Raw genomic sequence first — 12,127 nt, 5'->3', positions numbered from 1 at the left:
ACGGCAACGCCAGATCCTTAACCCACTGAGCAAGAGCAGGGATCGAACCCACAACCTCATGGTTCCTAGTCGGATTCGTTAACCACTGAGCCACGACGGGAACTCCAAGGCACTTCTTTGTCTTTTTTTTTTTGGTCTTTTTGCTATTTCATTGGGCCGCTCCCTCGGCATATGGAGGTTCCCAGGCTAGGGGTCCAATAGGAGCCGCAGCTACTGGCCTACGCCAGAGCCACAGCAACGCGGGATCCGAGCCACGTCTGCGACCTACACCACAGCTCACCGCAACGCCGGATCGTTAACCCACTGAGCAAGGGCAGGGACCGAACCCGCAACCTCATGGTTCCTAGTCGGATTCGTTAACCACTGCGCCACGACGGGAACTCCCCAAGGCACTTCTTGACCTACACCACAGCTCACAGAAATGCTGGATCCTTCAACCCAAGTAGCAAGGCCAGGGATTGAACCTGCATCTCCTCTGCAACATTGCAGTTGGGTGTTAAATTACACCGATTTTCACATTCATCTCAAACTTACTAAGGCACCTGGCCTATAGGAGGTCACTGATCCCAGAAACTAGGTTCAGCTGTGTGAACGACTGAGCAAACCTTAATTCTCTTCAAGATCCTCCCCTCATCTCCCCAATCTTTTAGCTACGCTCATATGTTGTCTTGGTAACAACTCCAGCTAGCTGAGAAAGCTACAACGGCTTTTTAGGTTCATAAAAACTATTTCATTGCATCAAACCCATAACAGGTTAATTTGTTCACTTAACTGAAACACACAATCCCAACACCTTAAGCATTGTCTTTTTTCCATTTATTGGGCCTCCCGCGACATATGGAGGTTCCCAGGCTATGGGTCCAATTGGAGTTGTTGCCACTAGCCTAGACCAGAGCCACAGCAACGTGGGATCCGAGCCTCATCTGCAACCTACACCACAGCTCACGGCAACGCCGGATCCCTAACCCACGGAGCAAGGCCTCGGATCGAACCCGCAACCTCACAGTTCCCAGTCAGATTCGTTAACCACTGCACCGTGAAGGGAACTCCCAAGCTTTGTTTTCTTAGTTTTGCAGCTAGCAAAACTGCCCACTCTCCCTCCCACCAAAACCCACGTTAGGGTCAGTAGCTAGAAAACCAGACAGAACCCAGACAATATGGGTGTAACACTATTTTTATTAAATTCACTGACAGGTAAATTCTGAGAGGTATTAAGGGTGTAAGGTGAAACAGCACAACATAACAGCAAAATTTAAGGGGCCGTGTAACTATCTCTGTATGGGGACACGCCCTGCAGGATAAAAGCTGCCAAGAGTCCGGCCCTTGGTTGCTGACCTCAGATAAGACACCAGTCTTGTCCGCTTATAAAGACTTCAGCACCAACAGCAACAGGATTGGAAGGAATCAAGATGGGGGCCAGTCTGAATCCGGATTAGCTGGGATCGGTAGAATGGCTCGTGGACTGTTCTGAAATCGCTTTTGTTTCCGGGTCTTAAGATGCTTTTCCCAGACAGAGACGCTCAAAATGGAAGCACTTTCCAGTGCAAAAAAAAAAGGCAAGCACCCCCACTTTGAGTATCACGGTCTGAGGTGTTGGAACTTGTGCCCGGAGACCTGGAGCATTCTTCCCATCCTAGATGGAAAAGCACTGGAGAGGTTTCCCTGAAGAGCAATGGCCTAACAGTAAATAGGTTAAAAACAAATGAAACATTAAGCAGGACTTAAACCTGGGCGTGGGGTGCAGGTGTGCCAAGGATCTCTACTGAAGGGGAGCTACTCAACCGGTAACACTCAAAAAATGGCGGCACTTCCCTCCCTAGACCAGAAAGTGCCCCCACAGTTTGAGTACCACAGGCTGAGAAGATGCACAAGGGACCGCACCAACCCAGGGAAGTCCCACCCTTTTAGAAAGATCTGGAAAATGTAAAAGTTCCAAGGAAACATGACAATGGGTACCCCGCTTTCTGCCCTTCCCACAAGCAAAGATGTTAGATTAAGGAGTCCCCGTCATGTCTTGCCAATAATGAACCCACTGGTAAGCATGAGAACAAGGGTTCGATGCCTGGCCCCGCTCAGGTGAAGGATCCGACCTAGCTGTGGCTGATGTAGGCCCGCAGGTACAGCTGATCTGACACCTGGCCTGGGAGTTTCCCGAGTGCTGCCCTAAAAAAGAAAGAGCTTGAGATGAAGTCTTTCACGTAATGAGAACTCAGGCAAGGTGTGTTCTGGGCTGGTGAGAGGATTGCAATTGGTGGCTTCACTTGAAGCTGTGCATGCCCACCATGTCTCTGGACACCCCGAAAAAACACCGTGAGAATCTTCAATAAAAGCCTTCTCACCCGGGACATTCTTCCTTAGTTCCGCTGTGGTTGGGGGGGTGGGGGAAGAGGACACGGGTTAAGGATGGGGTCACTGTGGTGGCTCATCCCTGGCCCAGTAGAGCACATGCCAAGGATGAGACCCCAAAATAAACCCCCAAGTTTCCTGGAACCAGAACGCCCAAGCACAGCAGCGTAGAACACGCATGGGCAGGTTGGTCAGAGGAGAAAAATGACCCGACAGGCATCCCAGAGGATGAAAAGTCCATTCAAGTGCAGCTCCGTCGTGGCTCAGCAGAAACGAACCCGCCTCGGTACCTGTGAAGAGGTGAGGGGTTCAATGACTGACCCCATGCAGTGGGTAAAGGATCTGGCGTTGCTGTGGCTGTGGTGTATGTAGGGTCAGCAGCTGTACTGTAGCTGGTTTGACCCCCCAGGCTGGGAACTTCCGTATGCCACACGTGAGGGCAAAAAGACACCCGCAGATATAGGAGGAGAGAAATGGGATTGGAGGGAGTGAGAGGAGAATTTTGGGCAATTCAGAGGAGCAGAAGTAATACTCACAGGACAAGAGGTAGAGGGCTCGTCTCTGCAAGTAAGAAGAGCCTAGTGTGGCTGGGCTCTTATATAAGCCAAAGACCCAGCCTCCAGGGGAGACCACGCCCCCTCACTGGCCTCCACCCAGCCCCACCCTGCCCCATTCTGGGTCAGACGCACCTGGAAACACTTTTTCCAACAGTTGACTTCTTCCTTTGTGAATACCTCCATGACAAACTCATTGTCAACTAGCTGGTAAAAGGCAGAATGTACCCACAAGAACGTAATTCCACCTCCTGGGGGCTCAGTTATTCACTCAACACCGATTTACGGGTCGTATTTCTTTGTCATACTTGTGGAGCAAATAAGACACACCAGACCCTTTGCTACGTTCTGGGGTGGTTGGGGTGAACAGGATTTTATAGCCTGCGACAGCGGTTTTCATCTGAGGATGCCTTTTTTTCTTCTCCAGGGGACCCTGGCCGATGTCTGGAGACATTTTCAGTTGCTGTAATTGGGGTGGGGGGTGGACTCTGCGAACTTTGGGTGGGTGATGCAGGGATTTTGGTATACACGAAGAACTGTCCTGGCCCAGCCTGAGATGAGAAGCACGCCAAAACGGTGAAACTGATTTAGGCGATAGGCAGAAACAAAACCAAAAGTCAAGGACCCATGCAGATATTTGCTGTTCATATTATTTCATCCCAGTCTCCACATATTCACATATTTATGCTGGAGTTATTTCTTTGGTCTTTAAATCCACTCGCCTACTAAAAAGCTTTTAAAATAGGTCTTAGGAGTTCCCGTCATGGCGCAGTGGTTAATGAATCCGACTAGGAACCAACAGGTTTCGGGTTCAATCCCTGGCCTCGCTCAGTAGGTTAAGGGACCGGCGTTGCTGTGAGCTGTGGTGTAGGGCGCAGACGCGGCTTGGATTTGGCTTTGCTGTGGCTCTGGCGTAGGCCGGCAGCTGCAGCTCCGATTAGACCCCTAGTCAGGGAAACTTCATATGCCGCAGGAGCAGCCCCAGAAAAGGCAAAAAATAAAATAAAATAAAATAAAATGTGTCTCCTCAACTGTAAACATGAGATTAAAATTTCTCAAAATGTTTTCAGTACCGTTTCAATATGTGCACAGTTGAGGAGTTCCCTCGTGGTGCAGGGGGTTAAGGATCCAGCATTGTCCCTGGTTTGGGTCACAGCTGTGGCAGGGCGTGGATCCCTAACCAGGAACTTTCAGATACCAAAAAGATTTTTTTTTTTAAAATGTGCAGTTTGTCTTAAATTGATGTGAATTTTCATGATCTGAAGCCTTATTATAATTCGCCCTATGACACATCTTGGACAAGGAGTAATTGAAGTCCATGGGACTTGCTAAGGGTGGCTGGATGAATTTCAGAAAATATATAAATACAAGAGGAGAAAAATGATTAAACATGTTTTAATGGTTGAAGAGCATACAGAGTATGCTTTTACCATCATTTCATTAACCCCCTACTGTTCAATATTTTCTCTTTTTACAAATTGAGGCTAGTGTATGAATTAGCCGCGAACATTTTTGAGAAAAATTTGGTGATGGCGGAGACATTTATTTCTGATGTCTTCTACAAATCCGTGTTAACCCTACAAAGAGTCTCTGAGTTTGGAAGAACTGAGATGAAGTGATGTGGCCCAGAAAACACAATCGGAGAAGTGGAACAGAACCCAGGTTTTGAAGTCCAGCCTCCAAATCTTTGTGTTGGTCCTGCTCAAATTGCTGCGGTGATGGTGGCAGGGGAGGCAGTGCTGCTGGCTGGTGTCTGATGAGCCCACCAGACGTAGATCTAACCTGCCCACTTCTCTCCCATCCCACCTGGACCGGCTGACATGTCTCCAGACCCAGCGAAGCCCTTCTCATCACCTGATTTTGTGCATGTCCCAATTTTTTCATCCCCGGGCGCTTTCTCTTCCTGCCCTCTCCCTCTTGCCACTGTACCTTCCGGGCTGACCCCCAACACGTCTTTCATGTCTCCTGAGCTTCGCATTTGTTTGTCTCATCGCCAGCCTAGAAGTTCAAAGACTGTCTGTTCCTGGGGGACAGTGATGTGTCGTCTCTCGGATTCACCAGTGTCCCCCAACCCCCCAACCAGCGCCCGGGCTGCCACTGAGTAGATATGGAAGGAGCTATTGTTTGGAAAGGTGAAAACCTCTTTGAATGAAATTGAATTTAAGGCACCTTAAACAAAGACAAAGTTAAGTACATTTAATGGAAAGGATCTATGGGATGTTTTCCTGATGATTCTAAACATTTGCACTGGGACAGGGACGATGACTTTCATTCCTCAGAGTGGAGAGTTACATACTTGCTGGGCCCCATACGGTTTGCAATTCCCTCATTTAACAAGCCAATTAAAATAGACACAACAGGAGTTCCGTCATGGCGCAGCGGGAACGATTCCGACTAGGAACCCTGAGGTTGCCAGTTTGATGCCTGGCCTCGCTCAGTGGGTTAAGGATCAAGGGAGCTGTGGTGTAGGTTGCAAAGTAGGTTAAGGATCAAGGGAGCTGTGGTGTAGGTTGCAGATGCGGCTTGGATCCAGCGTTGCTGTGCCTCTGGTGCAGGCCAGTGGCTACAGCTCTGATTCGACACCTAGCCTGGGAACCTTCGTATACCGTGGGTACAGCCCTAAAAAGACAATAAATAAATTAAATGGACAGAACCTTGTAAACCAACTATAACAGAAAAAGTAAAAATCATTAAAAATTTCTAAAAATAAATAAAAAATGAATACACTTAACTATTAAAAAAAAAAAACCACAGGCCAACAAAAACCTCAGGTGAGCGGAATCACTTTGCTGTACAGCAGAAATGATTACAGCCTTGTAAATTAACTGTCCGTCAATAAAACTCAAAAAAAAAAAAACCTCGAGTAAATATCTTTATTAGCTGGGTTTTTTTTTTTTTTTGAAAAATGTTCCCAGCTTTATTGAGATATACGTGATCTCTTAACTGTGAATTCCTATGAAGTCTTGATTTAGTATCTTGCCTCTAGACTGAGCTGCCTTTTTTTTTTTTTTTTCCTGAGGATTCAGAAATTCCTAAGACAGAAGAAAAGCGATTCCAGCGCCTTGAGGTGGCTGGGTGGTGGTGGTGGGGGGGGGTTTGGGGCTAAAAGGAAGGCGTTTATGATTTGAAAGGGCGTCATTTGCAAGTCACTAGACCTCGTTGTCATTACAATCACCTTGGATGCTCCACCCTTCCCACCCAATTCTTAGCATTATCTGGATGGTCTCCATACCAACTAGGAAGAGGTTTTTGGGGGTGGGAGGGAGCTAAAGAGCCTCAGCAGGTGTGGGTTTTTGTTTTTTTTTTGGAAGGTATTCGTTCCTCAACGTTTATCTACAGCCTGGGGGTGAATGAGTGAGAACCCTCTTTCTTAAAAAGATTCCTCGCTGTGACTCTTGAGCGACTGCTGTGTGACGAGGTGAAGGACACAGAGTGGGGGTGGGGTGGGGGAGGAAGAAGGGCTTCCAGACTCGATGAAATGCTTCTCAAGTCTTCAAGGGCTCTTGGGTGTCAAGGGAGCTTACTTGCTTAACCCTGTGCCTAATACCCCTGTGATTTAAGATTAATATATCCTCAGCACCGAAGAACTGCTGTCCTTAGTCCTAAACCCTCATTCTAAGTGCTTGGGATCGAAAGGTACATAAAAAAAGCCAGAAAATCCTGACTCAAGTGGAGTTTACATGCTCGCAGGGAAGAGTTGACCAGAAGCATACTAAGCTGATTGAATAAGTGCTTCTGTTATTAGAACACCATAGGTTATGGAAAAGAAATGCAGCAGACTTTTTTTTTTTTTGCTTTTTAGGGCCCCACCCCGAGGCATAGGGCAGTTCCCAGGCTAGGGGTCGACTCAGAGCTACAGCTGCCAGCCTTGGCCACAACCACAGCAGTATGGGATCTGAGCTGTGTCTGCAACCTACACCACAGCTCATGGCAATGCCGGATCCTTAACTCACTGAGCAAGGCCAGGGATTGAACCCTCATCCTCAAGAGACTACTCAGATTTGTTTCCGCTGAGCCACCACTGGAACTCCTAGAGTTTGAGTGTGGGGATGATACAGACAGTGGGTATTTTGTCTGAGATTTCCCAGCTATTGAATAGCTATTTAAATGCTTACTCCCCTGACTTGCTTCTCAGCGACACTTCCTCGGAGCAGCTTTTCTAAAATACAGTGCCTGACATCCCCTGGCGCTGTGTCTGTAAAATTGAACATGCATAACCAGCTGGCTGGATCAATCACTTGCTCATTTCTTACCGCCCAGCTCCACAACTAGAATGCAAGCTTGGCAAGTGGAAGGGCTTTTTCTCTTTTGTTCCGAGATCTGACCCCAGAGCCTGGTCCGTCAGAGACATTCGAAAATATTCACCAAAAAAATGAATTTGTCAAGAAAAAAAAAATCAGGTCTGAGAGAATTCTTTAGTGAGTTTCCGATTTTTTTTTCAGCTTAATCAAACATCTATATTAAAGCGTGATGATGGCCATTCTTTTTGTTTGTTTGTTTTTAGGGTCGCACCCAAGCCAGATGGATGTTCCCAGGCTAGGGGTTGAATCGGAGCTGTAGCTGCCAGCCAATGCCAGAGCCACAGCAACGTCGGATCCGAGCCATGTCTGCGACCTTCACCACAGCTCACAGCAACACCAGATTCCTAATCCACTGAGCAAGGTCGGGGATCGAACCTGAGTCCTCATGGATACTAGTAGGGGAGCCATGTTTGCTAACCGCTGTGCCATGATGGGAACTCCATGATGGCCATTCTTAATAGATTGGTAGTGGGGAGCTCCCACTGTGACTCACTGGAAACGAACCCGAGCAGTATACATGAGGATGCAGGTTCAATCCCCCGCCTCAATTAGTGGGTTAAGGATCCGGTGTTGCTGTGAGCAGTGGTGTAGGTTGCAGATGAGGCTTGGATCCCCACTTTGCTGTGGCTGTGGTGTAGGCCAGCAGCTGTAGCTCCGATTTGACCCCTAGTCTGGGAACTTCCACATGCGGGTTTGGCCCTAAAAAAAAAAGAAAAAAAGTAAAAGAACAATTCAAGGAGATCCCGTTGGTGCTTGGTGGGTTAAGAACCACCTGAGGATGTGGGTTCCCTTGCCTTGCTCAGTGGCTCAGTGGGTTAAGGATCCGGTGTTGCCGTGAGCTGTGTCTTAGATCTAGTGCTGTGGCGTAGGGGGGGCAGCTGCAGCTCCAATTTGACCCTTAGCCTAGGAACTTCCATGTGCCAGAGGTTAGGCCCTGGCTCTAAAGAAACAAAGAGGAGTTCCCGTCGTGGCGCAGTGGTTAACAAATCCGATTAGGAACCATGAGGTTGCGGGTTCAGTCCCTGCCCTTGCTCAGTGGGTTAAGGATCTGGCGTTGCCATGAGCTGTAGTGTAGGTTGCAGACGAGGCTCGGATCCCGCGTTGCTATGGCTCTGGCATAGGCTGGTGGCTACAGCTCCGATTTGACCCCTAGCCTGGGAACCTCCATATGCCGAGGGAGCGGCCCAAGAAATGGCAAAAAGACAAAAAAGAAAATAATAAAATAAAAGAAAGAAAGAAAGAAAGTAAGAACAATTCAGGCAGTTCCCTTGTGGTGCAATGGCAAGGACCCAGCGTTGCCACTGCAGGAGTTCTAGTGGCTGTTGTGGTGTTGGTATGAACCCTGGCCCGGGAACTTCCACATGCTGCTGGATAAATCATAAAAGAACAATCCAGCCTTACAAATCATGAATTTATTGATGGATGGTTAAAAAAGAAATGTTGGCATTCCCGTCGTGGCTCAGTGGTTAACGAATCCCACTAGGAACCATGAAGTTGCAGGTTCGATCCCTGGCCTCGCTCCGTGGGTTAAGGATCTGGCGTTGCCGTGAGCTGTGGTGTAGGTTGTAGACGTGGCTCGGATCCCGCGTTGCTGTCGCTCTGGCGAAGGCTGACAGCTACAGCTCTGCTTCTACCCCTAGTCTGGGAACCTCCATATGCCACAGGTGTGGCCCTAGAAAATACCAAAAAAAAAAAAGAAATGTTAACGCAACAGAATGGGGGAAATAAACCCAAAAAACAAGTACAACTTTCCCTGGCAATTCCTGAAATTCATAGGTCCCAGTTAGATCTCAGTAGTATGGTTCCCTCGTGGTCTGAGTGCTCCCAGCCCAGCCCTTTGCTCTCCTGTTGGACATAAACTCTCTCACAGGCTGCCAACCTCAGACATTACTCTGAAACCACAATAATATGAAAACAAACAAGGCTGCCTCCTAATTTTGTCTAACAAAAGGGGAGACACGGTGCGATCCAGCAAATCTTAGATGTGGTCTTGCTTTTTGAGAGGGTTCCACCTGGAGCAGGGCCTCTTCCTGCTGCAAAAACATCCCCCGAAAGGCCAAGTCAGGAGTGGTTCTTTCAAAGACCCTTTAACTGAGACTCCCTGTGGTTTTTCATGGTGTATGTCAGTCTTTGCTGGAAACCCTAAGAAACCCAGATTGTTCAAACACAGGTGCATTCCTGAAACCCGGAAGACAGGAGCACAACCATTTTGGAAAAGAACCAGGGAGCAGGCCTCGGCCAAACAGGCCTATTGAGGTGAGTAATGGAACAGAGGCCCTGGGGGCCCAAGGCCCTGGGGTGGGGGAGTGGAGGGTAAAGGTTCGCAGGAATAAAAGATTAGCATTATCTCTGTTGCCTGAAGGAGTATCCCTAAGTGCCACGTGACAAGAAGCTCAGTTGTAAATTTTAACCTTGTCTGTTCCTGGGCTTCCTTGCAGAAAATTCTCATGCATTGGCTGCCCCTCCCAAAAGCACCCTCTGTTCCTGATAGTCACTATGGAGACATCTGCTACTGATCAAAGAATGGTGATTTCTGCAAATTATCAGTGATCTGAGACAAATCCTACTGCCTTTTTTTTTTCTTTCTTTTCTTTTTTTGTTGCACCTGAGGCATGTGGAAGTTCCAGGGCCGAGGATGGAACTCACCTGGCAGTTGCCACTTATGCCACAGCTATGGCAACACTTTTTTTTTTTTTTTTTTTTGTCTTTGGTCCTTTTAGGGCTGCACCTGTAGCATATGGAAGTCCCCAGGCTAGGGGTCTAATTGGAGCTGTCGCTGCCAGCCTATACCACAGCTCACGGCAACGCCGGATCCTTAACCCACTGAGCAAGGCCAGGGATTGAACCAGCAACCTCATGGATGCTAGTCAGATTCTTTTCCACTGAGCCACAATGGGAACACCTATTGTTTCCCTTTATTAACCATAATTTGCTTCCTGTGTCTGTGAGTCTATTTGTTTTGTAAATGTTTTTATCATTTTTTTAGATTCTTCATGTAAGTGATAGCATATTATAATGTCTACTTGCCTTTACTTTAGGTTTTACAGAAAGAGGTGTTTGTGAAAAATGGCTAATGCAGGTGGGAGGCTCAAGGAAAATAGGGATTTTTTTCCCTCCATCTCCCCCCCACCATTTTTTGTTTTTGGATGATAGGAATTATTTTATTTTTATTTTTGTCTTTTTGCCTTTTCTAGGGCCGTTTCTGCGGCATATGGAGGTTGCCAGGCTAGGGGTCGAATCAGAACCTAGCCACCGGCCTACACCACAGCCACAGCAACACCAGATCCGAGCCGTGTCTGTGAACTACACCACAGCTCATGGCAACACAGGATCCTTAACCCACTGAGGGAGGCCAGGGATCGAACCCCAAACCTCATGGTTCCTCGTCGGATTCGTTTCCGTTGCGCCACAATGGGAACTCCAATAGGAATTATTTTCATAAGGCCTGTGTATCCAGAATCCTCTCTGGCACAGCTTCTCATCTTTGAGGACAAGAATGTGGCTTTCCTTCTGGTTAGAATGGTCTCCTTCATTTGGAAATTTCCCCTCCCTCTTTTTTTTTTTGTCTTTTTGCTATTTCTTGGGCCGCTCCCGTGGCATATGGAGGTTCCCAGGCTAGGGGTCGAGTCGGAGCTGTAGCCACCGGCCTACGCCAGACCCACAGCAACGAGGGATCCGAGCCGCGTCTGCGACCTACACCACAGCTTACGGCAACGCCGGTCCCTTAACCCACTGAGCAAGGGCAGGGACCGAACCTGCAACCTCATGGTTCCTAGTCGGATTCGTTAACCGCTGTGCCACGACGGGAACTCCCTCCCCTCCCTCTTTTAAGACAAAAAAGGTCAGAGAATTTTTCCTGAATTGCTTGTTTCAGGTGACTTTCACTCAAATCGGTTTATGTGCCAGAGCAGCATAGTTTGGCACGGTACGTCTGTCCAGGGTCAAGACCGTCTCAACAGGGGAGACGGATGAGGATGGAGCCGGTCTCTGATTAACACGGGGGGCTAAGGGTACTTGCAGCCAAGCCTAGAGTGAGGGGGTCAGAGGCTGGAAAACCTGCAAGAGGAGAAACCCGAGTGGGTAGAGCTCTTACTAAACCAGTCTAATAGGATTCTTGGTGAGGCAGGTCAAGGACTTGGACGTGGGAGGGAGGAAGGAGGAACTCGATCAGAGAGCAAGGGAAATGATTTAGCAGGATTCTTAGCCGAAATCCCGCTGGGCAGTGGGGGGTGGGGTGGGATGCAAGGTCCAGGGCCAAGGTCGAGGTCATTATCCCCTAGTTACAAATGGGACCTGTGGATTGGACAGAAAGACGGGGGGTGGGGGGGGCAGGGCTGGGCAAACTGATGCACAAGCCAAAGGCGATGGGGGCAGGAGTGGGGGAGAATCCGAAAGGAAACCCGGGAACCTTGGGTCGGGGAGGGGAATTTCCAGGGGAGAATTCCTCCTCCGCAGGAATTGGGAGGGACCCTCATTCAGTGCAAAGAATATGAGATGTGATAGCTCTTTTAGAGAGTATTTTGAATCTCACCAAACACAAAGAGGAGGCATATATATGTTAATAATGGCAAATTTAATTCTATTTACCATGAAAGCCCTAAGGATGGGGAGTGGGGGTGTGTGGATTTACTCCTGTTCTTTGGATTTCTAAGAAATTAAGAGCCAGAACCTTCTTTTTTTTTTTTTTCCTTTTGAGGGCTCCACTCTCGGCATATGGAGGTTCCCAGAGCTACAGCTGCTGCCCACAGCCACAGCCACAGCAATTCAGGATCCAAGCCTCATCTGCGAGCTCACGGGAATGCCAGAACTCACTGAGCGAGGCCAGGGATCAAATCTGCGTCCTCATGGATAATAGTCGGATTCCTAAACCACTGAGCTATGACAGGTAATCTGAGAACAGGTTTTTTTTTTTTAATAACTTTTTTT

Source organism: Phacochoerus africanus, chromosome 8, assembly GCF_016906955.1.
Source record: "Phacochoerus africanus isolate WHEZ1 chromosome 8, ROS_Pafr_v1, whole genome shotgun sequence".
NCBI classification, from domain to species: domain Eukaryota; kingdom Metazoa; phylum Chordata; class Mammalia; order Artiodactyla; family Suidae; genus Phacochoerus; species Phacochoerus africanus.
The sequence above is the reverse complement of the archived record's forward strand: the minus strand, read 5'-3'. Positions refer to the sequence as shown.